This window comes from Cervus elaphus, chromosome 18, assembly GCF_910594005.1.
Source record: "Cervus elaphus chromosome 18, mCerEla1.1, whole genome shotgun sequence".
In the NCBI taxonomy this organism is placed as follows: Eukaryota; Metazoa; Chordata; class Mammalia; order Artiodactyla; family Cervidae; genus Cervus; species Cervus elaphus.
In genome coordinates, this window is record NC_057832.1 from 34,414,457 (window position 1) to 34,440,557 (window position 26,101).

General features: G+C 38.6%; 1 protein-coding gene across 1 annotated transcript in view; it reads left to right on the top strand.

Moving 5' to 3' along the window:
* LRRC72 (leucine rich repeat containing 72) overlaps positions 1–26,101 on the top strand; it is a 144,536-nt gene that overhangs the window by 2,292 nt on the left and 116,143 nt on the right. The gene's annotated exons all lie outside the window — the stretch shown is intronic.

Sequence of the window (26,101 nt, forward strand, 5' to 3'; positions counted from 1 at the left end):
TGTAGGGTCTGGAACCACTGCCACGTGGATACTGATGGACAACTGTACATACCCTGGAAAGTAAGATCCTCTATGATACATTGGTAATAAGTACTGTACGAGTTTAGAAAAAATAAAACCCAACTGTATAATAGGACTTCCCAGGTGGTGCTAGTGGTTAAGAACCCACCTGTCAATGCAGGAGACGTGAGAGACACGGGTTTGATCCCTGGGTTGAGAAGATCCCCTGGAGGAGAGCATGGCAATCCACTCCAGTATTCTTGCCTGGAGAATCCCATGGACAGAGGAACCTAACGGGCTACAGTCCATGGGGTCACAAAGAGTCAGACACGACCAAGAACTTAGCAAGCACCACATATTAGAATGTAGAGTATGCAGAAGGGAGCAGTTCTTGGTGTGGTTTTTTTCTCTGGGCTTCTGTGGTAATAGCGGCCTCCCAAAGATGTCCTTGTCCTAACCCCTGATACCTGTGCATGTGACCTGACATTATACAAGGTGGTACAGCCGTGACTCAGCTCAAGTTCTTGCCATGGAAAGAATGTTCTGGATTATCCTGGTGGGCTCAATGTAAACCCAAGGGCCCTTAGAAGTGGGAGGTCAAAACTAGAGAAAGAAGTGTGAAGATGAAAGAGCGTGTCAGAGTGATACAGGGCTAGGAGCCAAGACATTTGGAAATCTTCTGGAAGCTGGGTTAAGTAGGGAACCAGATTTTACTCCTAGAGATTCTGGAGGAACATGCATTCAGAACACTAAGGTGATAAATTTAAGTCACAAAATTTGTGGTAATCTCTTACAACAGTTGGATACTAACACGGCTTCATACTCAGGGAGCTTCACATATACATGTTGACTGTCATCTCCAAATGAAGTTATACATAGTTTGAAATACACTGACGTGAAAAAAGGAAAACTGTTCATTCTACTTTCTGTCCCATAACTAGGCCCTAAATGCACTCTGACTTTTTTTAATTGTTTATTTATTTATTTTTGGCTGCAGTGTGTCCTCTTTGCTGCATGGACTTTTCTCGAGTTGCGGTGAGCGAGGGCTACTCTCTGGTTGCAGCGCACAGGCTTCTCATTTTGGTGGCTTCTCTTACTGTGACGCACAGGCTCCCTGTGCATAGACTTCAGCAGTTGTAGCGCACAGGCTTCACCACGTGTGAAATCTTCCCAGACCAGGGATCGAACCATGCCGCCTGCATTGGTAGGCAGATTCTGTACCACTGAACCACCAGGGAAGTTCCTGACTTTTTGAATGAATCCTGTAATTATCTTGTGACTAACACTTTGTCACCCCATGGACTGTCAGGTCAGAATACTGGAGTGGGTAGCCCTTCCCTTCTCCAGGGGATCTTCCCAACCCAAGGTTCAAACCCAGGTCTCCCGCATTGCAGGAGGATTCTTTACCAGCTGAACCAGAAAAGTTTTATGATAAATATATACCACAACTTTATGACCTCACTTTGACTTGTCTTTGTCTTTGAAAGCATATAAAATTACCCGTTAAGTGGAAGTGGCTCTCCTCTTTATATCTGAAAGGCCTAGAATTCTTTTTGCTGGTTTGTTTCTACTTGTCAGTGTACCATAGAATATTCATCTAGGGGATTTTATTATTATTATTATTCTTGCAGAATTTTAGATCAAATTGGGTTTTTTTTTTAGTGTTAATTTTTCTAGTGTTAATTGAAGCATAATTAGCACTGCCAGTCACTTCCCCACCTCCCCAACCACACTGTTTTAGTAGCATTTCTAGAGGTTATTTGGGGTGTCACTCATAAATGCTAATGAACATGGCTCATCCTTTAACTCTGCTGAAATCAGAGCCAAACAAAATAAATACCAGTTCAGCCCCAGCATTTCTGTCAGCCCCATGCATTCTATTTCCTGTTTTTCTATTGTGTATCTTATGTAAATGAGACAGTCTGTCAACCTCTGATCTTTAACTTATTTTTATACATAAGAAAGGTAATGCTCTGAACTGAGGTCTTTCTGTGGATAATTCAAACTAAACACCACATGGCAAAAAATTATTCTCTTTGACTTTCTCAATATTTCTTACAAAGTTATTTATCAACTGTCTCAACTCTCTACCTTGTTTTCTGAATAGCTAAAATGTGAACGAGTGGTGAATATTTAGCCTTAGGAATTTGACATCATTAATGCTACTGAAGTTTAACTTTTTATAAAAATCATTTGGGGACCATTGCTAATATATATAGTATTTCTTGTATCATTTATATAATATAATCATTTATATATTATATAATAATCTTAGAAAATATATTACTGGCCCATTTGTTGCAGGAGGGGACCCCTTGCAGGACCCAAGAGTGGGCTCTTATCCAACACTCAGAAATGAATTGTCTGAGGAGATACACATGAAGACAAAGCAAGAGACTTTATTGGGAAGGGGTGTCCAGGCAGAGAGCAGCAGGGTAAGAAAAGCCAGGAGATCTGCTCTGCCAAAATGGCTTACAGACTCAGGTCTTGTGGTAATGGGGTTAGTTTCCAGGTTGTCTCTGGCCAGTCGTTTACTTGACCCACAGTCTCACTCAGGGTTCTTCCTCTCAGCATCTCCCAAGATGGATTCCAGCATGAAGGATTCTGGGAAGTTGGTCGTCTCCTCCCTCTTCTGTCCCCTCCCAAATTTTCCCAGTTAGTTTTTGGCAACGGCACTATGTTCCTTATTCGGACCTCGTGTTGTACGACAACTCAGATGAGTGGTTATCATCATGCCTGGCCAAGGCAGTTGGTTTTGATCAATGGTCCCCACCACAATGGTCCCCTAACACCTTTTGACAGAATGTTTACTTCAGTGGGTCTGGAGTAGACCCACAAATCTCCATTTTTAATAGGCTTCCTTAGGTGCTCCTAACGTAGGTTGGACCCGACTTACATAAACCCTGAATTAAAAAAGAATTACACCCCAATTCACTTTATATCCAGTGTATTTTAATTTCAAGACCTAAAGCAAAATGCACGTAATATATTAAATGCGCCATATAAAAATTGCATAAGAAATCCATTAAAATGTCTGTTTTATTTTCTCATTAATTTATAAGGAGGGAAACATGAGGGGGAAATGTTTAAGTGCCAGGAATTAAAAAAAAAAAAAAGATTCTAGAGACCTGGAGAACCTGTGCTGTTTCTACAGACTTGTCATTAAAAAACACATCACCTCTGAAAGCCACCAAAGGTTTTGACCACCCCTTAAGCAAAATTGAAATGGTTGTCTGGAACTCTGCCCTGAGCATGGAACTCAAGGGTGTGATTCAATTGAGGGATGACAAATACCTGCAGAAAGTAAAAGAGGGGAATGACCTCTATGCATAAGAAATGTGGGAGAGGTGATATCTTCGATGGGTTTATTTAGGAAACAAATGACTAGCCTAGAATTGGTGGTAGCCAATTTTCATAATCTGTGGAAGAGAAGAACATTCAGAATCATCAATGAAGAGCAACTGTTAGTCAAGGAAGATTTGTCAGTTCCGCAGGGAAAGATCTTGGCAGCAGTTATTCCTATATCTTAACTGCAACTTATTACTAAAACAAGATTTAAAGAAGAAAAAAACCCTAGTCTTTAAGAAGAAAATGCTCCCTGAAAATTCAAAGTCATATCTTTTTACTGAAGAGTAAGAAAAGAAGAATGTGGATATTTGAATGTGCCATTATTACCGCAATCATCACCACCCTCCCTGCAGAGCATAGAGTAAATATAGATTATGAGCTGTGCATTAGAGTCTGAATGTGGGACATCATTGCCTTATAATGCCTTACCAAGAGGGTACCAAGCCTGGATCTTAAGCAGATCAAAAGGGACTATGATGGGATAGTGTACAGAGAGGCAAAGAGTCAAAATAAAGGGAGACAGAAGTCTGAGACATGAAGGATACAGTCTCTTCAGTGATATCCAAAGAGTATGAAGATATAAACTATCTTTTAAGTTTTGTTTAGAAAAAAAGAGTGCTTAACTGCTTTTTAGCATGGGGCATTTACTGGACTAGCCAAAAGATGAGAAGAAGCAGAGTAGTTTGGGTAGATGCTGTAAGATGTAGTTAGGAGAACAATAAGCTAAGGTAGTTTGGACAGGAAGCACTTAGTGGTGATGGAAGGACCATAGAGAAATAAATTGTGGTGTATTGCGAAAAGGAAGAAATGAGCTCACTGTGTTGTTTATGCTGCGTATGATTAGAAATGTTAAATAGAAATGAAATACTTCCATTTGTGACCATGGCTAATCACTAATGACGTAAGACATAAGTAAAGGAATGAATAAGTGAAAGAATGTTCAATGTGCCAATGAATATAACTGAATGCATGAAACCAATTTACACTTAGTCTTCAGAAAAATTTGGATGCTTAAAACTCTTCCCAAAAGACAAAGTTGCTTTGATTGAAAGTTGCACTGACTATCCTCTTTCTTCTTCTCCTATTGTTATTCCTAAAGGACCTCAAGACTTTGACAAAAGATTAAAAAGAAAAACCAAAAACTTTCCCTTTTGTCAAATCTTTCCTTAGCAATTATTTTCTCTTAACTTCATAAGGAAATCTATGATTATTAGCTGCTATAGTACAGTAACAAATTATGCACAAAGTTAAGTAATACCGGTCCTGGGCAAAACTTCAAACTTCATTGTTTCACTTTGGCTCTCCTGGCCTCCTGCATTCTGGTCCTTTTTCCTTTCTTCCTATCATCTCCTGAATTGACTATCAGCTCTGCTGACCAGAAGTTCATCTGTGACTTTCACCTGTGGATTTAACCCTTTCAGTGCTGACCAGAACAGGCAGCTCCAACCTGTCAGAGGGTTGCATCTTGAATTCATGTTATTGCCTAGAGGAACTGCCTTATCATTCACAGTGTACACCCACCTCCTGGAAATCTTCCTCCTGACCTCTACTCCACTTGACCCAGGGCTTATGATTAACTCCTGCTTGGAATCCCACCTCTCTTGGGCATAAAGTAGTTCTCAGCCAGGCTACACATTTGTGGGTACAAACTGTATCAGATGCAAATGCTGTATCAGAATCTGAGATGAGAGCTTGGAAGTGCTTATTCTCTTGAGCTTCTACATTGCTAGATCACACACGAAACCTGGCTGTGTGTGTGTGTGTGTGTGTTAGTTACTCAGTCATATCTGACTCTTTGTGATCCCTTGGACTGTAGCCCGCCAGGCTCCTTTGTCCATGGAATTCTCCAGGCAGGAATACTTGAGTGAGTAGCCATTCCCTTTTCCAGGAGATCTTCCCAACCCAAGAACTGAACCCGAGTCTCCTGCATTATAGGCAGATTCTTTACCATCTGAGACACCAGAGAAACCCCTGGCCTAGTTTAGCAACTCGTAATTGACCAGGGTGAACAGAGGAGTTACTGCCTGATGGGACTGAATGTTAAATCAAGGAGTATGGCTGCTTTCACTCCATGGTGATATAGGTTTGTTGAAGAATTATTACTAATTGTATGCATTGCATATCAGGCACAGTATGGTATGCATATATCAATAATTCTGTGGGGTCTCACAACTGCTTTTATGAGACGAAGGTCATAATTCCTTCCATTTTACTGATGTGGAACATGAAATTTCTGACTTGCCAAAGGAGGCAATGGGCTGTGATGCCAGGTCTGTCTAAACAATACTGGCCTCCAACGGAGAGGACAGTGTTTCCAGTTTGTCTCAGTACTCTTCAGTGTGAGGTTCAGCTCTTGAATGCCTATCTTTACAAAATATAACAATAAACTACTTTTCAGTGAACAGTGAGCAATATCTCCTACAGCAAACTTTCCTGGATGAAATTAAGATGAACTAAGGGAAGAAGGCACTGCAAATTATAACATGCCATCGAAATTAAAATTTCTCCTTATCGTGAATGATGGCTCTTATGTCACCATCCTATAATACAAATTAAATTTTTCCTAAATATTGTTACTTCCTCATTTTATTAACTGACTTCAAAATCTTCTATTATTTTGAACTTTTCATTTCAAAAATTTTCTGACCACAAATATTCCATTTCAAAACTGTTCTGACCACCACAATTTTTCTCAAATAGAAGGGTAATATAAATAAATAAATTGAAACTGAGCCCCCTATTGGTGATGAAATATTCCCCCCAAATGGCGTAGTAACTCAATTTTTGACAGTCTTTGTTGTTAAACTTCAGAAAGTTTTTTTAAAGCATCAAATATGTACAATTGCTTTTTCAAAGATCCCTAGTATAACGCAGAGACGTTATTACCTCTTATAAAAACCATATTTTCATTTCCCCAATAACTTGTCCTAGCATAACAGTCGAGGACCAAGGCCACAATCTTGCAAAATTTCAGGAGAAACCATGCCCAGAAAGTATATTGTAAACTTGCTTCCTGAAATTCGGTAATGCAATAGTCGAGACAAAAACTTTCAATTATTATTCCATTGCTGGTTGTTAACTAATTTTCGAAGAATGTGGGAATTTTTGTGTGTGTTAGGTTTAGGAGTTTTTAAAACATGATTGTATATGCCTAAATTACATGTCTTAGATCTTTGAAAGAAAGGATGAATTAATATTTGCTTATTATTTTTCCTGGTAAATACTATTCATTGAGTGAACATCTTAAAAAATTGAATAATTTCAATATTACCATAAATTTGAAGTGGCAAATTTTTTTTTGTAAAGGAGTTTATATAAATTATTTAAAAAGTAATTAAACCGGAGCTCAACTAAAGAGTTTATTGTAGGAAGAAAAGTGATCTCTTCATGGATGGAAATTAAATGCTTTCATAAAGTGATGTGTTGTAGCTATTTTGACAGCACAAATTATATTAATAACTAGTTGGGAATTGAAATAAAATGTTAAAAAAAAAAAAGAAATAAAATGTTATTAAGTTTCAAAGGTTTGCCTTTTAAATGAGTTTTGTGTGATTGCTACATGAATGAAATAAAATCTAAGTATTTCTCCTTTTTGTGCTCCTGGGGCAGGTATTCATTTGTTCAAAATTTTCCTGCTTGTAATCATTAGCATTCAAACCTTTTGATTGTCAGGTCTTCAAAAAGCTGAAAAGTGCAACCCAGAAGCAACCTGATAGAAGTCAGTAGGAAACATTCTAGTGTGACAGAGACATTCATGACTGAAGTCTCAACCCCAGGGTTTTTGAGATTGATTATTTCCCCATAGATCCCAGAACTCAATGCTAGTACCATCTCCACTGTACCACCTACCCACATTGACTGTCTCTCTTTAATATATGTTTAGAATTCGTTGTCAACAATAAGAGTAATCTAAAAAAAAAGTAGGTATACCCTCAAGAGCATGCAGGATAATCCATTAGGCTACAGAAAGTAAATATTAAAGCTTCTATTTGTAATGTTTTATTTTTATTCTCTTCTTAAAATGTAATTTTTGTGAATCTTCTAATATATTGACATTGATAAATGTGTAAAATATCTAAATTTTTTTTAATATATATTGCTAGTGGATGCTCAGTTTAGTTCAATTCAGTCGCTCAGTCGTGTCTTACTCTTTGTGATCCCATGGGTTGCAGCACTCAAGGTTTCCGTTTCCATCACCAACTCCCAGAGCTTACTCAAACTCATGTCCATTGAGTCGGTGATGCCATCCAACCAACTCATCTTCTGTCATCCCCTTCTCCTCCTGCCTTCAATCTTTCCCAGCTTCAGAGTCTTTTCAAATGAGTCAGTTCTTTGCATCAGGTGGTCAAAGTATTAAAGTTTCAGCATCAGTCCTTCCAATAAATATTCAGGATTGATTTCCTTTAGGATTGACTGAGTTGATCTCCTTGCAGTCCAAGAGACTCTCGAGAGTTTTCTCCAACACCACAGTTCAAAATCATCAATTCTTCAGCACTCAGCTTTCTTTATAGTTCAACTCTCACATCCATACATGACTACTGGAAAAACCATAGCTTTAACTAGATGGACTTTTGTTGGCAAAGTTATGTCTCTGCTTTTTAATATGTTGTCTATGTTGATCATAGCTTTTCTTCCAAGGAGCAAGCATCTTTCAATTTCATGGCTACAGTCACAATCTGCAGAGATTTTGGAGCCCAAGAAGTAAAGTCTGTCATGGTTTCCATTGTTTCTCCATCTACTTACCATGAAGTGATGGCACCAGATGCCATGATCTTAGTTTTCCTGAATGTTGAGTTTTAAACCAAATTTTTCACTCTCCTCTTTCACTTTGATCAATAGGCTCTTCAGTTTTTCTTTGCTTTCTGCCAGATAGGTGGTATCATCTGCATATCTGAGGTTATTGATACTTCTCCCAGCAATCTTGATTCTAGCTGGTGCTTCATCCAGTCCAGCATTTTGCATAATGTACAATAAGTTAAATAAGCAGGGTGACAATATATAGCCTTGACATACTCCTTTCCCCAATTTGGAACCAGTCTGTTGTTCCATGTCCAGTTCTAACTGTTACTTCTTGACCTGCATACAGATTTCTCAGGAGGCAGGTAAGGTAGTCTGGTATTCCCATCTCTTTCAGAATTTCCCACAGTTTGTTGTGATCCACACAGTCAAAGCCTTTGGCAGAGTCAGTAAAGCAAAGTAGATGTTTTTCTGGAACTGTCTTGTTTTTTCGATGATCCAGCGGATGTTGGCAATTTGATCTCTGGTTCCTCTGCCCTTTCTAAATCCAGCTTGAACATATGGAAGTTCATGGTTCACATACTGTTGAAGCCTGGCTTGGAGAATTTTGAGCATTACTTTACAAGTGGGTGAGATGAGTACAATTGTGCAGTAGGTTGAACATTCTTTGGCATTGCCTTACTCTGGGATTGGAATGAAAACTGACCTTTTCCAGTCCTGTGGCCATAGCTGAATTTTCCAAATCTACTGGCATACTGAGTGGAGCAATTTCACAGCATCATCTTTCAGGATTTGAAATAGCTCAACTGGAATCCCATCACCTCCAGTAGCTTTGTTCATAATGATGCTTCCTAAGGCCCATTTGACTTCACATTCCAGGATGTCTGGCTCTAGGTGACTGATCACACCATCATGGTCATCTGGGTCATGAAGATCTTTTTTGTACAGTTCTTCTGTGTATTCTTACCACCTCTTCTTAATATCTTCTGTTTCTATTAGGTCCATACCTTTCCTGTCCTTTATTGTGCTCATTTTGCATGAAATATTCCTTTGGTAGCTCTAGTTTTCTTGAAGAGATCTCTAGTCTTTCCCATTCTATTGTTTTCCTCTATTTCTTTGCATTGATCACTGAGGAAGGCTTTCTTATCTCTCCTTGCTATTCTTCGGAACTCTGTATTCACATGGGTATATCTTTCCTTTTCTCCTTTGCCTTTCTCTTCTCTTCTTTTCTCAGCTATTTGTAAGTCCTCCTCAGACAACCATTTTGTCTTTTAGCATTTCTTTTTCTTGGGGATGATCTTGATCACTGCCTCCTATACAATGTCACGAAATTCTGTTCATAGTTCTTCAGGCATTCTATCAGATCTTATCCCTTGAATCTATTTGTCACTTCCACTGTATAATCGTAAAGGATTTGATTTAGGTCATGCCTTGATGGTCTAGTGGTTTTCCCTACTTTCTTCAATTTAAGTCTGAATTTGGCAATAAGTTCGTAATCTGAGCCACAGTCTTGCTTTTGCTGACTGTATAGAGCTTCTCCATCTTTGGCTGCAAAAATACAATCAGTCTGATTTCGGTATTGACCATCTGGTGATGTCCATGTGTCGTGTCTCTGCTTGTGTTGTTGGAAGAGGGTGTTTGCTGTGACCAGTGCACTCTCTTGGCAAAACTCTGTTAGTCTTTGCCCTGCTTCATTTTGTACTCCAAGGCCAAATTTACCTGTTACTCCAGGTATCTCTTGATTTCCTACTTTTGTATTCTAGTCCCCTATAATGAAAAGGACATTATTTTGGGGTGTTAGTTCTAGAAAGTCTTGTAGGTCTTCATAGAGCTGTTCAACTTCAGCTTCTTCAGCATTATTGGTTGGGGCATAGACTTGAATTACCATGATATTGAATGTTTTGCCTTAGAAATGAACAGAGATCATTCTGTCATTTTTGAGATTGCATCCAAGAACTGAATTTTGGACTCTTTTGTTGACTACGAGGGATATTCCATTTCTCCTAAGGGATTTTTCCCCAGAGTAGTAGATATAATGATCATCCGAGTTAAATTCGCCCATTCCAGTCCTTTTTAGTTAACTGATTCCTAAAATGTTGATGTTCACTTTTGCCATCTCCTGTTTGACCACTTCCAATTTGCCTTGATTCATGGACTTAACATTCCAGTTTCCTATGGAATATTGCTCTTTACAGCATTGGACTTTACTTCCATCACCAGTCACATCCACAACTAGACATTGTTTTTTCTTTGGTTCTTTCTCTTCATTCTTTCTGGAGTTATTTCTCCACTCTTCTCCAGTAGCATACTGGGCACCTACTGACCTGGGGAGTTCATCTTTCAGTGTCCTATCTTTTTGCCTTTTCATATTGTTCATGGGGTTCTCAAGGCCAGAATACTGAAGTGGTTTGTCATTCCCTGCTCCAGCGGAACACATTTTGTCAGAACTCTCCATCATGACCCGTCCATCTTGGATGGCCCTATGGCTCTACAGCCCGACTCATAGTTTCATTGAGTTAGACAAGGCTGTGGTCCAAGTGATTAGTTTGATTAGTTTTCTGTGACTGTGGTTTTCATTCTGTCTGCCCTCTGATGGATGAGGATAAGAGGCTTAGGGTAAGTGGATGCTCAGAATTTGTTTAATGATAGAGATTCATATCCAACGAAGTTTAGACCTAATGTTCTATTGTTCTGCACTTATTTTTTAACACTTAAGTTATGAATAAGTCTTCTTGGGCCTCTACTATCTTTATGATCTTAGCTGAGTTATTAAATTCCTCTATGTGCAAAATAGAACTAATAATGATATGTTGCAGTAGCTGTAGTGATGATTGTATCATTTTTCTGAAAACTGTTTTGTAAGAGATAGAGTGTTATTCAAATGTGTGGGAACACCTTGAGAGCAGACAATAGTTCATTTTTGTATTTCCAGGATTTTTCACAGTAGCTGGAAAATAGAATATGTTTAATAAATAAAAGAATAAATGAATGAATGAGGATCTACATATATCATTAAAATTCTTATGTGAAAAAGCAAGGTGTGGTGGAAAACATAAATGATCATAAATGAGAAAAATCAAATTAAGTCTTGCTCTATCCTTGACTGCGATTTTTATTTAAACAAATCATTTTTGCTGAGTTTGGTTTTTTCCTCTATAAACGAAACATAAAAATATCATTTACCCATCCCACCTCACAGAGTTGTTTTTAGAATGAAATTTACGTGAACTATTTATGTGAAAGTTTATCATGAACTCTTTAAGAAATTTCTCTGCTAACACCGGTGATGATTTCTTGTGGCTCTATCATCTCCTGCTAAATTGCACTTGACTAGAAGGAAAAGTTCCTCCCTGCCTTACGCTCTTGTTACATTCCTTTCTGTGCCTAACACAATGCTTTATCCATAATAAATTCTTTATTTTATTTTATTTTATTTAAAGCCATGTTAAGGAATGGTGACCTTCTGTTTTCAAACCTGCCCATGATTTTGAGAAAAACACTGGTGGTGTTTGAGGGGTTCCAACCAGTACCAACTTGTGTCCCCCCAAGCACTTTTTATCAGTATGAAGACAAAGCATGTAACTGAAGAGAATGCTTGATTTATACCTGTCTAGGCAATCAACCTGCCACCCACAGAAATGCTGGAAGTTTGGCAGTTAATCAGCAAGGCAGTTTTTGTCCTCTATTCTTCATTGATGATCCTTTCAGTTTGTTCCATAATGGTGCTCCTTAGTCATTTTGTTCTGTAGTAAAAGCTGTGTGAATAAGGACTTTGTCTCTACAGCCAGAACAGTGCCTGTTATATCCTGGATGTTTAAGAAATACCTGTGGGATGAATGAATTAAGAATTCATGGAAATGAAGAATATGTATGCTCAATTAAAATTTTGATGTATTTACCCAAACATTGATTTGGTTTAATTCAGTAAAAATTTTCCCCAATTTCCATCTTTATAAAAGATTTAAAAAACTAGAGCTTATGCTGAATTCTTACAATTTCTCTCCTGTGTTTATGTGTATGAATATTTGTTTTAAATGCATATGAATAATGGACATCTTTTTAATTAAAACTCCTATTTTTTCTGATGATTGTAATTCCACATTCAAGAAAAATTAAAAATAACCACTATGTTTGAACATAAATACACCCATTCTTAAGCATATGTCTTTCTTTGGGCTAATTACACTTTTTTTCCAAATATATAACCCAAGAAATTATTTTCTACACAAACTAAAGAGGTTACAGAATGAAAATTTAAGTTGAACCATTCAAAAAATCATTATATTTCTTTTAGAACTTGCATCACATATTTGAGTATTAAAAAACAATTACATTTTTAAACCTGATTAAGTGTACTCTCCCAAGACCCAAAACTTAGGTGTAATTTTTCTCACTCTCCAATACAGTATAGTACTTTTCTTTTATTTTTTTAAGATTTATTGATTTATTGACTTATGTGGCTGCACCAGAGATATTCCTTTATTGATTTATTGACTTATGTTGCCGCACGCGAGATCTTCCTTGTTGTGGCACCAAGGACATTTTTGTTTGTTTTTAGTTGCAACATTTGGGATCTAGTCCCCTGGCCAGGGATCCAGGGACTGAATCCAGGCCCCCTACTTAGGAGTGTGGAGCCTGAGCCACTGTGCAACTAGGGAAGTCCCCAGTATAGCACTTTTCTAAAACAGGTGAATATTATCTCTGCAAGATTTATAGAGCAAGAAAACTGAGGGCCCAGAGTTTTTTATCTACTTGCTCAACTGACCATATAAGTTCCTTCTTCTCTCACCTTCTCTCACCTTCTCTCTCTTGACCCTGTGAGTCAACTGATGAGAAATTAATTGACCAAAAGGCAAGGAGTAGGGGATGAAGGGCAAAGTCCTGAGTAAAGAGAACTGAATAATTAAACTGTGAATAGTCAAGAGTTAACTTAAAATACCAGGATTCTCTGATAGCTCAGTTGGTAAAGAATCCACCTGCAATTCGGGAGACCCAGGTTTGATTCCTGGATTGGGAAGATCTGCTGGAGAAGGGATAGGCTACCCACTCCAGTATTCTTGGGCTTTCCTTGTGGCTCAGCTGGTTATGAATCTGCCTGCAATATGGAACACCTGGGTTTTCCCACAAGAAGAATCTGCCCACAATGCAGGAGACCTGGGTTCAGTCACTGGGTTGGGGAAATCCCCTGGAGAAGGGAAAAGCTACCCACTCCAGTATTCTGGCCTGGAGAATACCATGGACTGTATAATACATGGGCTCCCAAAGAGTTGGACGTGACTGAGCGACTTTCACTCTCAACTTAAAATAGCTTTTTGCAGAGGAGAATTCACATTGCTGTCTCCTTACCAGATGGAGAATTCAGTTTGTCAAGATGAGTTGATTCTCCAGAAGATGATGTAATCTGACAGCTAACAACATGTAGGGGTCTGGTAACCAGGCCAAGAAATTGGTAATAGAGCGTAAGTAGTGATGAATCTTTTTCTAATCAATGAGGACTACATTGCTTACAGGTTGTTTAGTCTATGCTGTTACACATTAACAGCATATGTAACACATTACCTATTTTGAACACATTTTCTGCTTTTTAAATTGCTATAATTATAAAAATGTATTGTTTTGCTCACAACTTATTACAGGAAAAAGTGATGATCAAAAGTGTATTTATTGACTTGTGTTCATATCCTCGAATACCAAGGATATTTCACAGACAGATTGGCATAATTCAGATTCCTTTGAATAGTGGCTAAGTTGGACTCAAGTAGAACTTAATTTAGAGTTTGATCTATAAGTAGTGATTTACTATAATACAGTGGGGCAGTTTAGGTGACAGTTCTAACTCTCATTATTAAATGTATGTAAAAAATCTCTGAGATGCTTTAAGAATGTAACCAAGGGGGAAAAATTCTTTTGGAGATTGAAAAAAAAATTCATGCATTATCTGGATCTCAGCTAATAAAAATTAACTAATTAATAGGTCTAAATTATGTCTTTCCACAATGCAGCCAGAGTACCAGCTTCCCAGATGTTCTTAATGTCACCAATCCCATCATAATTCCTCAAAGGCAGAGAGTATCTCCTTGGGGGTGTAGGAATTACAAAAGAGAACAGATGCTAGTGAAACAAGGGAGTGCAATGGTAGGTATGTTGGGTAGAATAATTATAGTTGTTAAAGCAAGACTGTTTTAGGAACAATGCATAATTGTGCATCACCAAAAAATCACAATGATCAACTGACCAGTCTCCAACACCCTCCACTAGAGAGGAGTACCTTCTTTTCAATAAGTACCCAGAACACTGGAAGGCAAATGGCACTTCTGAACAGCCATCTCTTCTGTATATGGTGACTATGTTTATCAAACAAGGGATCTCTTCTTTCAGGGCGCCTCCTCCATTGGAGATACTTGGCTAATATTTGCTATACTCTTAATTTCTTTCGTTGTACCTTGTGCCATTCATCTATTTTCTGGTTTGCTTATTTGTCTCCCTTTCTAAACTGTAAACTACACATGGTCATTTTTCCTGGGAGGGAGATAACTTTTTATTAAATTATAATATTCATGCAGGAAAGTACACATATCCTTGGTGTAGAGGTCAATGAATGTTCACAAACTGAACATAGCTATATAGCAAGTTTTCAGATTAAGAAGCAGAAGACCAGCAACACCCCCAGAAGACTTCTGATACTATGTTCTAGGTTGTTATATTCTAAAAGTAAACATTTCCTGACTCCAAAAACTGATTTCTTTTGCTTTTCTTGAACTTTCTAAAAATAGAATTATATAGTATGTGTCTGACTGCTTTTGTCCAACACAACGTTTATGAAATTTGTATTGTTGTGTGTAGTTGTAGATCACCCTTATTGCTCTCTGGCCTTACTTGTTTATCCATTCTATTCCTGATTTGCATTTTCAATTTCTAGTTGGAACCATTCCAAATAATGCTGTTCTAAATATACATTCACAAAAAGTATAAATCCTTGGTAAACATGTGTACTTATCTCTATGGTATATGTATGTAGTAGCATGATTTGGGGTCATAGGGTATGCGATATTCAGTTTCATTAGACGTGGCAGACAGTTTTCCAAAGCATTTAAACTAATTTCCACTTCTACCACCAGTGTGTAAGTGGGAAATAATACCTGGTTTGTTCACCATGTTATCTCCTGCACATGTCACCGTGCTTAGCACCATGTAAGTACTCAAGAAGTCTTGGCTGAGGAGAAGGAAATGGCAACCCACTCCAGTATTCTTGCCTGGATAATCCCATGGACAGAGGAGCCTGGTGGGCTACAGTCCAAGGGGCGCAGTGAGTGACAGGACTAACCGACTTCACTTTCACTTTCATCTGATGAGCAGCTCCTGCTCCAGGTTTAGCCTCTCTGGCTCCTGGGGCCAGGTGTGTGTTTGGCAGACACCCAAAGTCACAGCAAAGTGTCAAGGTGACAAGAAAAAAAGAAGACAAAAAAAAAAAAGTCTTGGCTGAATAATTAAATTGATCTATGTTAGAAGCATCTAGATGACTATTATCATTTCATCAATCTTCAGGTTTATAAGAAGGCAAAACAGTTTGCTGGCCCACTTCATAATTTTACCAAAAGCCACCTGACAAAAAAATACCTCTTCATTGAATGCTATTTTCTAGGACAAACGGCTAACTCAACAGAATAAACAGTATCAATATAATGATACTATTAACCATCTGACAACATACTGAGTTTAGATATTTTAGCAGAGAAAGGCATTTTAGTCTCAACTTTCCCAACTCCTCTTTATACAATTAAGGACAAAGAGGCCTAAAGAAATCATATTGGGTGCCCTTAGGATAAGAAAGGATTCATAAGTGGACATATTCTTTGTTTTCTTCTTTAAAACTTTGTGACGAGTGATTATTTATATAAAATAATGTGCCTTGCTAAGAACAGACTGAAACATTTATTTTATTGGTAAAACTCACGTTTTTACTGTGACTACTCCCAAAAATGCTTTTTTTTTTCTTTTCATTACTTAAATAGAACAAATTATTTTTGTCATTATGTAAAATTGTTCAGATTTTATCTTTCAGCTGAGATTGCTCTATTTTTTATATGGTCTGATTAGAATCAGTTCTGAGGTTCAGTGGTTTCTAGCAGGGACTTTTTCTTTGTTCATGTGTTTTTACCAAATGCATCTAAAAAATAAAACCATGTGGAAGAATAATAAGGCTTTAAGCCTTTCATCTAAAGAATAAGTACTTTATTGTGAATACAATGAAGATGGAGAGAAATTCAATTCAACATTTAATATGTTTCTACTAATAATTGCAAATGTTCTGAGGAGGCTGAATCACTGCAGCGCTCCAAGGTCTGGGACAAAGACTGGATTTGGATGAAAATGTGCATAATGGTGTGGTGCAGAATGCACCTGCCAAGGCAGGAGACACAGGAGACGTGGGTTTGACCCCTGGGGTGGGAAGATCCCCTGAAGGAGGAGATGGCAACCCACTCCAGTATTTTTGCCTGGAGAATCCCAAGGACAGAGGAGCCTAGAGGGCTTTAGCCCATGGGGTCGCACAGAGTCAGACATGTCTGCAACAACTGAGTGTGCACACACGCATGCCACAGTAAAAGCAACTTGTCAGTAGATATGAGGCTGATTCAAGTTATAGGTAGAAAAAGTCTAAAAAGAAGGACTGAAGTTCAGCAAATAAAGAGCTTGGAAGTCACATTCTGTGCTAACAACAAGTGAAAAACTAAACAAACTGAAAAATCAACAACTCTTACTTCAGTCAGAAAAATGAGATCTCAGGACAAACCACTGGCCTCAAACAGCTTTCTGTAATGTCTTATGGTTCAGATGTGGGATTGAGACTCCACCTCTGAACTCCTTCTATCCAGTGAATCTTACTGTTAACACAATTTACATGCCATGTTTTGTCTTTCCAGAAATTTAGATCTTGCGTAAGAGTAAACTACTTACTCATCTTAGGCCATTGCTAAGGCTTATTAAACTTCAGGTCTTATCTGTAGGGTGTGTGTGCTTAGTCACTCAGTCGTGTCTGACTCTCTGTGACCTCAGGGACTGCAGCCTGCCAGGCTCCTCTGTCCGTGGGAACTCTCCAGGCAAGAACACTGGAGTGGGTTGCCATGCCCTCCTCCAGGGGATCTTCCCCACCCAGGGATCAAGCTGAGGTCTCACACATTGCAGGAGGATTCTTTAACAATTGGGCTATAGTGGGAAAAGACAACTTTTTCAAGAAATAACAAATAGTAGGAAGTAGAAGTAAAATGAAGGGCTTTCAGCTCTCTCAAGTTTTCATCAAGTGAAAAGAATATGTTGATATTGACACATTTTTGGATAATTTTGAAAACAGGTTTTACTATGAACATCCTTAAAAGGAGCTTAGGCCCAAGCAGGAAGAAATAAAACAATCAAAATATAACTACCTGACTCAACAAACTCCATTTTGCTGTAAAAGAAAGTTATATCAAAGAGAGCATGCATCAGTTTGATTTGCACAAAAACCTACTTTGTTTCATTCACGTTCTTAAGATTTTTCTGTTTCATCAGACAGTGATTCTTTGTGTCAGAGGCAGAGCGTATACACTAACTAGTCATCTCTCTGAGCTTCAAAAACCTGCTTGGGATACTGATTTCATCTCCCTAAAGGACTGAATTATAGAATCAAGAAATACAGTAAAAAGCTGAGAATGTGACATTGAGTTAAAATAATGAATCTGAAAAAAAAGTCAGAAAAAAAGTGAAACATGAGCAAAAACACCATCTACATGAAACAAACATTCTTAAAATCCCCGAGGAAAGCTGGATTCATGCTTTTGTAATTGAAGTGCCTCTTTCAAACAGCCTCACCAACACTTTTCGTTTTTCTATCAATTGCTTTACAACTGTCTATTAGCACTCATCTGCTACAACAGGATCTTAGGCCGCAGGGAATCAGAGATTGCGCAAGACCCACCATCATCCATGCCGCCTTGACATGGCTTGGAGACACAACCCATGATGGGAAGAATAACAGGCAGCTCTTCTGGCCATCTTGATGTCTAAGGGTCTCAACAGCTTCCACCTGTCTCATAGCAACCGTCAATCCCAACTCCCTCACCCACAAAGAAATGCTTTGCTTTGAAAAAGCAAGATCAATTTTTCTTCAAGAGGGTATCAAGCTATTATGTAAGAACTATCTATGCATGCATGCTAAGTCACTTCAGTCATATACAACTCTGTGACCCTGTGAACGGTAGCCCACCAGGCTCCTCTGTCCGTGGGATTCTCCAGGCAAAAATACTGGAGTGGGTTGCCATGCCCTTCTTCAAGGGATCTTCCTGACCCAGGGACGGAATCTGTGTCTCCTTTATCGCTTCTCTTATGTCTCCTGAATTGGCATGCAGTTGGTAAAAAACATAGTTTACCTCTCCAAGAAATTTCAATCTAACCAAAGAAAAAAAAATGATGTAAACAAAACCTAGAGCAATGAAGTAGTCAATTAGGCATTTCAGATTATAAAGGCAACAGACTAGATCAGCATCCAGTGATAAAAGAGTTTGATTGTTAATCCAAGATTTATATGCTGCGTTGTAATAGCTGGGCTTCCCTGGTGGCTCAGTGGTAAACAATCTGCCTGCCAATGCAGGAGACAGAGGTTCGTCCTCTGGGTCAAGAAGATCCCCTGGAGGAGGAAATGTCAACCCACTCCAGTATTCTCGCCTAAAAAGTCCCATGGACAGAGGAGCCTGGCAGGCTTACAGTCGTTGGGGTCACAAAGTGTCAGACACAACTGAGCGACTGAGTGCACATGCACGTTGTAATAGAAACAACTGACTAATCAGAGCTGCTTTAACTTGTGTGTGACAGTAATTTCACTTATGAAAAGCAAATACCAAACAGAAAGGAGGAATGAATAGCTAATTACTATTTCAAAATTACCAAATCCTAACTAGTTTCTAGCATAAAATACTAAAGTTTTTTCATCTTTAGAAATGAAAACTTTAATGTTTCTAGTGAGCCTTCCTTGTCTATTATTAATAAAAGACACAAATGAAAAGTTAATATCAATATTAAATGCAGGCATTAATTAGGAATATAATGTTCCTAGAGGATATAAAACAAATTTGCCAAGTATATTAAGGGTATCCTGGCACAAGAAAGTTACATCACTTTTTAATGCCAGTGAACGATGTTGAAAGACTCTTTAGCAACAAAACCTTTATTTATACTTCTTCTAAGTATCTTCTTGTGAGGTCAAGGATAAAATATACTTCCAGATACAGCAGGCACGTTTTCCTGGAAATTTGCCATTGCTTTTTAGAACGGTGTTAAACATTTTATTTCCACTTATGTTATTGTCTTCCAGATTTCCCCCTACTAAACCATCTTGGCATATAGAAGAAAATATATATGACAAAGAATTTAGTAAATAAGGCAATGATTAATCAACTTGTAATCTCAAAAGAGACTATAATTTGTAATACACAACTACTGATAACACAGAGCATCTTAAAAGGGAGTAATATAGGATTGAGAAATGCTGAAATAAACAGTATAAAATCCCATGCAAGTTTTCAAAAATTATGTGACATTTATTATCTTCAGAGAATATAGTCAAGTCCACTTACTTTGTTTTTGTATTATTATATCTTTTTATATTTTATAAATATTATAGTTTTATATAATATCATTTGTATTATTATTATTATTTAAGTTTTACTGATCCATTGGACCACAGGAAGAAAATCTGTATTTTAATTTTATCTCATTTTATTCTATTTCTGTTTTTAAATGTTAATAATATACAGAATGTATTAATAGAGTATATATGTAAATAAATAAATGCATTTTGGAGGAAGTTTCCCAAAATCTTAAAATCTTTTTTTCTTGTGGAAACATGTTCAAAAATTTAGAGAATGACTTTAAGCCATCAGTTAATATAAGTTATATAAAGAAAAAACAATAGCCTGGCCATTTAGGAGTGGATTGACATATTTCACTGGAATTATGAGAAAGGAAAACTGAAATTGAAATTCGCTCAGTTGTGTCCGACTCTTTGCGCTCCCACGGATAGTCCATGAATTCTCTAGGCCAGAATACTGAAGTGGGTTGCCATTTCCTTCTCCAGAGGATCTTCCCAACCCAGAGATCAAACACAGGTCTCCAGCATTGCAGGCGGATTCTTTACTAGCTGAGCCACAAGGGAAGCCCAATGAGAAAGGAAGAAGAAAGCAAAAGAAAAACTGCTCTCTTCCTTTAACTGAAGAAATGAATGAAAGGATGAACCCTGAAGTGACATATTGGTAAAGTAAGCAAATTCACCAGGTGGTTCTGTGGTCAAGAATCCACCTGCCGATGCAGGAGACATGGGTTCTATCCCCGGAGGAGGAAATGGCAACTCATTCCAGTATTCTTGCCTGGACAATCACACGGGCAGAGAAGCCTGGCAGACTACAGTCCATGGGGTTGCAAAGAGTCGGACACGACTTAGCAACTGAGAACGCTCACAAGCAAATTCAGCAGCAGTCAAGATTGAGCATAGAGGCAAAAGGAGGGTAAATGTGAAAATGTTTCCTACATCAGTTTTGTGTCACACAAACATGTGAAATGGATGAGAAATGACAGCATAGCCAAGAAAGCAAACCAAGGGTGATTCAAAAGGAAATGAGTGAAGGCATTAACACTTTACTCATTAACATGAGTAAAGGAGAGAGAGAAACTCTTTGAAAACTACCAAGATGCCAAAGCTATTCATTTTTATTTAAAATTAATGAAGATCAGTCCAGAATATCTTTCTAAGATGTGTCTGCCCTCCACCTTGCATCCCCCATCTTCCTAACTCTTGCTTCTTTGTCTACTTCCCTCTGACCAATTCATGGTCTACTTTCTTGATCAAGGACTTGGGGAAGATGAAGTCCTTAGCCAAGCCTAAATTCTCCTCCACTTAACTGGCTGGTCTCAACTTAAGAAACATGATAATAACAACAGTAATAGCAGTGGCAACTAACACTACGAGCCCACACATTGAGGAATTCTTGAAGGTATAAATAATTATCCCATTTTACAGATGAGGAAATTGAGGCATGTATTGCTCAAAGTAGTCCACAAGTAAGTGCAAGACCAGGATTCAAACCCATGTGTTTTGGCTCCAATATCTGCACTCTTGATTACTCTGCAATACTATCCGACAACATATGAAATAAAATACAATGAATTTTGAATGGATTCCTCAGATAATATTTTCTTTGTATTCTCATTTCTAGGATCCCAACATTGTAAAACCCTTGCTTAGATCAAGTAATATTACCATTTGTGGATTAAGTCCAACATATGGGTGTTCAAGTGTAAGGGAGTAGAGTAAGAGAGAAAAGAAATTATTCCAGTTACAGATGTTATTTCTATGCATTCAGACGTAGGTGAGAAAGAAATTGCAAAGTTGGCAGTGCTTCTTATCCTTTGTACATCTAATGGCTGTTCTCGGCAGTGTAACTGCTAAGCAAAGCCTGGCACAGCTGTTCATTCTTTCTCATCGTCTTTTATCTGTGTAGTGCTTTCCCCTTAATGTGATGCTTTGAAATTCTGAAAGCCAAGTGCTTCATTTCCCATCATACCACACTGAAGCCAAGTTTCTAAATTGGCTTTGATGTGTATTTAAAATGGCTTGGCATCCTGCTGTCATCATTCTCTGGATCCGTCCCACTATGTGAAACTGTGATATGATTATCCCTGTCCCAAGTGAGGAGACCAGCTGCATATCGAACCATGATGATGTCCTTCTGCAACTTTAGGTAGGTTCATGGGTTATACTGATGACTGCTGGAGAGAGCAATGTGAATGCGTAAGAGCTACATGTTTTGAAATCATGTGGGAGTAGGTAGATACCTTTCTTTCGATCCACAGACCTTCAGTCTTAAGCTTTCAATTCTGAAGTTTTATTTTCATCACAGATTAAAAGGGCAGCTAAGTTTAAACACTGCCATATTCAAACACTTTCTTTTCTAAGGTTGAACAATTTGCTTAACATAGGATATACATTTATATTCTAGATAACACCTTTTGGTGAGAATCATCATATTAAATCTATGCCCTGATCAGTAATGCTGAAGAAGCTGAACAGTTCTATGAAGACATACAAGACCTTCTAGAACTAACACCCAAAAAAGATGTCCTTTTCATTATAGGGGACTGGAATGCAAAAGTAGAAAGTCAAGAGATACCTGGAGTAACAGGTAAATTTGGCCTTGGAGTACAGAATGAAGCAGGGCAAAGGTTAACAGAGTTTTGCCAAGAGAATGCACTGGTCATAGCAAACACCCTCTTCCAACAATACAAGAGAAGAAACTACACATGGACATCACCAGATGGTCAATAACAAAATCAGATTGATTATATTATTTGTAGCCAAATATGGATAAGCTCTATACAGTCAGCCAAAACAAGACCAGGAGCTGGCTGTGGCTCAGATCATGAACTCCTTATTGCCAAATTCAGACTTAAATTGAAGAAAGTAGGGAAAACCACTAGACCATTCAGGTATGACCTAAATCAAATCCCTTACAATTATACAGTGGAAGTGAGAAATAGATTCAAAGGATGAGATCTGATAGACAGAGTGCCTGAAGAACGATGGACAGAGGTTCGTGACATTGTACCGGAGGCACTGACCAAGACTATCCCCAAGAAAAAGAAATGCAAAAAGGCAAAATGGTTGTCTGAGGTTGTCTGAGCTGAGAAAAGAAGAAAAGCTAAAGGCAAAGGGGAAAAGGAAAGATATATCCACGTGAATGCAGAGTTCCAAAGCAAGGAGGGTTAAGAAAGCCTTCCTCAGTGATCAATGCAAAGAAATAGAGGAAAACAATAGAATGGGAAAGACTAGAGATCTCTTCAAGAATATTAGAGATACAAAGGGAACATTTCATGCAAAATGAGCACAATAAAGGACAGGAAAGGTATGGACCTAATAGAAACAGAAGATATTAAGAAGAGGTGGTAAGAATACACAGAAGAACTGTACAAAAAAGATCTTTATGACCCAGATAACCATGATGGTATGATCAGTCACCTAGAGCCAGACATCCTGGAATGTGAAGTCAAATGGGCCTTAGGAAGCATCACTATGAACAAAGCTACTGGAGGTGATGGAATTCCAGTTGAGCTATTTCAAATCCTGAAAGATGATGCTGTGAAATTGCTCCACTCAGTATGCCAGTAGATTTGGAAAATTCAGCTATGGCCACAGGACTGGAAAAGGTCAGTTTTCATTCCAATCCCAAAGAAAGACAATGCCAAAGAATGTTCAACCTACTGCACAATTGTACTCATCTCACCCACTCGTAAAGTAATGCTCAAAATTCTCCAAGCCAGGCTTCAACAGTATGTGAACCATGAACTTCCAGATGTTCAAGCTGGATTTAGAAAGGGCAGAGGAACCAGAGATCAAATTGCCAACATCCGCTGGATCATCGAAAAAGCAAGAGAGTTCCAGAAAAACATCTATTTCTGCTTTATTGACTCTGCCAAAGGCTTTGACTGTGTGGATCACAACAAACTGTGGGAAATTCTGAAAGAGATGGGAATACCAGACTACCTTACCTGCCTCCTGAGAAATCTGTATGCAGGTCAAGAAGCAACAGTTAGAACTGGACATGGGACAACAGACTGTTCAAATCGGAAAGGAGTACGTCAAGGCTGTATATTGCCACCCTGCTTATTTAACATATATGCAGAGTACATCATGCGAAATGCTGGGCTGGATGAAGCACAGGTTGGAATCAAGATTGCCAGGAGAAATATCAATAACCTCAGATATGCAGATGACACCACCCTTATGGCAGGAAGTGAAGAACTAAAGAGCCTGCTGATGAAAGTGAAAGAGGAGAGTGAAAAAGCTGGCTTAAAACTCAGCACTCAGAAAACTAAGATCATGGCATCTGGTCCCATTACTTCATGCCAAATAGATGGGGAAACAATGGAAACAGTGAGAGACTATTTCCTTGGGCTCCAAAATCCCTGCAGATGGTGATTGCAGCCATGAAATTAAAAGACGCTCACTCCTTGGAAGAAAAGCTATGACCAACCTAGACAACATATTAAAAAGCAGAGACATAACTTTGCCAACAAAAGTCCATCTAGTGGAAGCTATGGTTTTTCCAGTAGTCATGTATGGATGTGAGAGTTGGACTATAAAGAAAGCTGAGCACTGAAGAATTGATGCTTTTGAACTGTGGTGTTGAAGAAGACTCTTGAGAGCCTCTTGAACTGCAAGGAGATACAGCCTGTCAGTCCTGAAGGAAATCAGTCCTGAATATTCATTGGAAGGACTAATGCTAAAGCTGAAACTCCAATACTTTGGCCACCTGATGCAAAGAACTGAATCACTGGAAAAGACCCTGATGCTGGGAAAGATTGAAAGCAGGAGGAGAAGGGGACAACAGCAGATGAGATGGTTGGCTGGCGTCACTGACTTGATGGACCTGAGTTTGAGTAAGCTCCAGAAGTTGGTGATGAACAGGGAGGCCTGGCGTACTGCACTCCACGGGTTCGCAAAGAGTCAGACAGAACTGAGCAACTGAACTGAACTGATCATATTTGGTGAGCCGTTCTCAGTTAATATAAAATGGATTTATGGAATAGATAGTGCCTTTTTCCAACTAATATAGTATTTCAAAGTTTGAAATGCTATCATGAAAAAACCCCAAATAGAAACCGATTTGTAGTTAATCATTCACCTCTGACTGCATATTCTAATGGCATGGTTGTTATTAAAACAGGTAGCAGCAATAATAGCAAAAATAAACACCCAATTCCTATTCCCCACTGTATCCATGGGGCTTCCTAGGTGGTACGAGTGGTAAAGAACCCACCTGCTCTCAGAATTTCTCCCAAAAGGCTCTTTTAGATTCTCATCTCAAGCTTGAAATGGGAAGATCAATGCTAGAAGAGACTTCAGATCTTAATCCTTACAACTTAATCTCTACATTTTAGACAAGGTATAAAAAGAGAAAGATTGTATATAATTCAGTGCCTCCTAAATGCAGTACACTGTTATAGATGTTGTAAAGAAAAGGATGCCCAGGCAGGTATGTTTGACTTTCTTTTATCTTAAATTTAATTTAAACTTTTTATTTTCTACTGGGGGTATAGGCAATTAACAATGTTGCAATAATATCAGGTGAATTGTGAAGGGACTCAGCCATACATATACATGTATTCATTCTCCCCCAAACTCCTCTCCCATCTAGGCTGCCATATAACAGTGAGCAGAGTTCCATGTGCTATGCAGTAAGTCCTTGGTTATCCATTTTATTTATTTATTTTTTCCATTTTAAATACAGCAAGGTGTACATGTCCATCCCATACTATCCCTTCCCCTCATCCTTCCCCCAGCAACCAAAAGTTCGTTCTCTAAGGCTGTGAGTCTCTTCCTGTTTTGTAAGTTCATTTGTATCATTGCTTTGACTTCCCATATCTATCCTCTACTCCTCCACCCTGTCCTCTGCCCCAAGGCTCACCTGTACAGATTATATTCACCAGCTCCCAAGCCCAAGGGCTCTGATGGAGTCAGCCCATGGGATCCCTGGCAGAAGATCAATCAGAAGGATACGGGAGAAAGGAGAGTGACAAGGGTATTGTTCCCCTGGACCCCTGACTTTACTGGTCCTTCTGATTGTCTGCTCGGCTTGCCCGCACCCCACAGCTCCTCTCCCTGTGTGCCCCCACCTTCCAGGCCCCCCCAGCCCCATCTTTCCCTCTTCCTAGGGCCTGGGGTTGTGACAGTGCTGCTGTTGCTGGCCTTGGGCCCCTGCACCAGGCCCTGCACTTTCCCTATTCCCCACCCAGACTCTTGTAATGAGTCCCCTTGTAAACAAATCCTCTTTAACTCATCCTGAGTGTTGTCTGTTTCCTTTTGGATGCTAACTAGTAAGTACAGAGATGTCAACTCAGGTCTCAGGAAGTCTACAGTTTAGCTGCATTTCAGAAGTAGCTATTCCCAGTGTGCATTCAGAAGTAGCACACTGGGGATTGGAATTAAATTCTC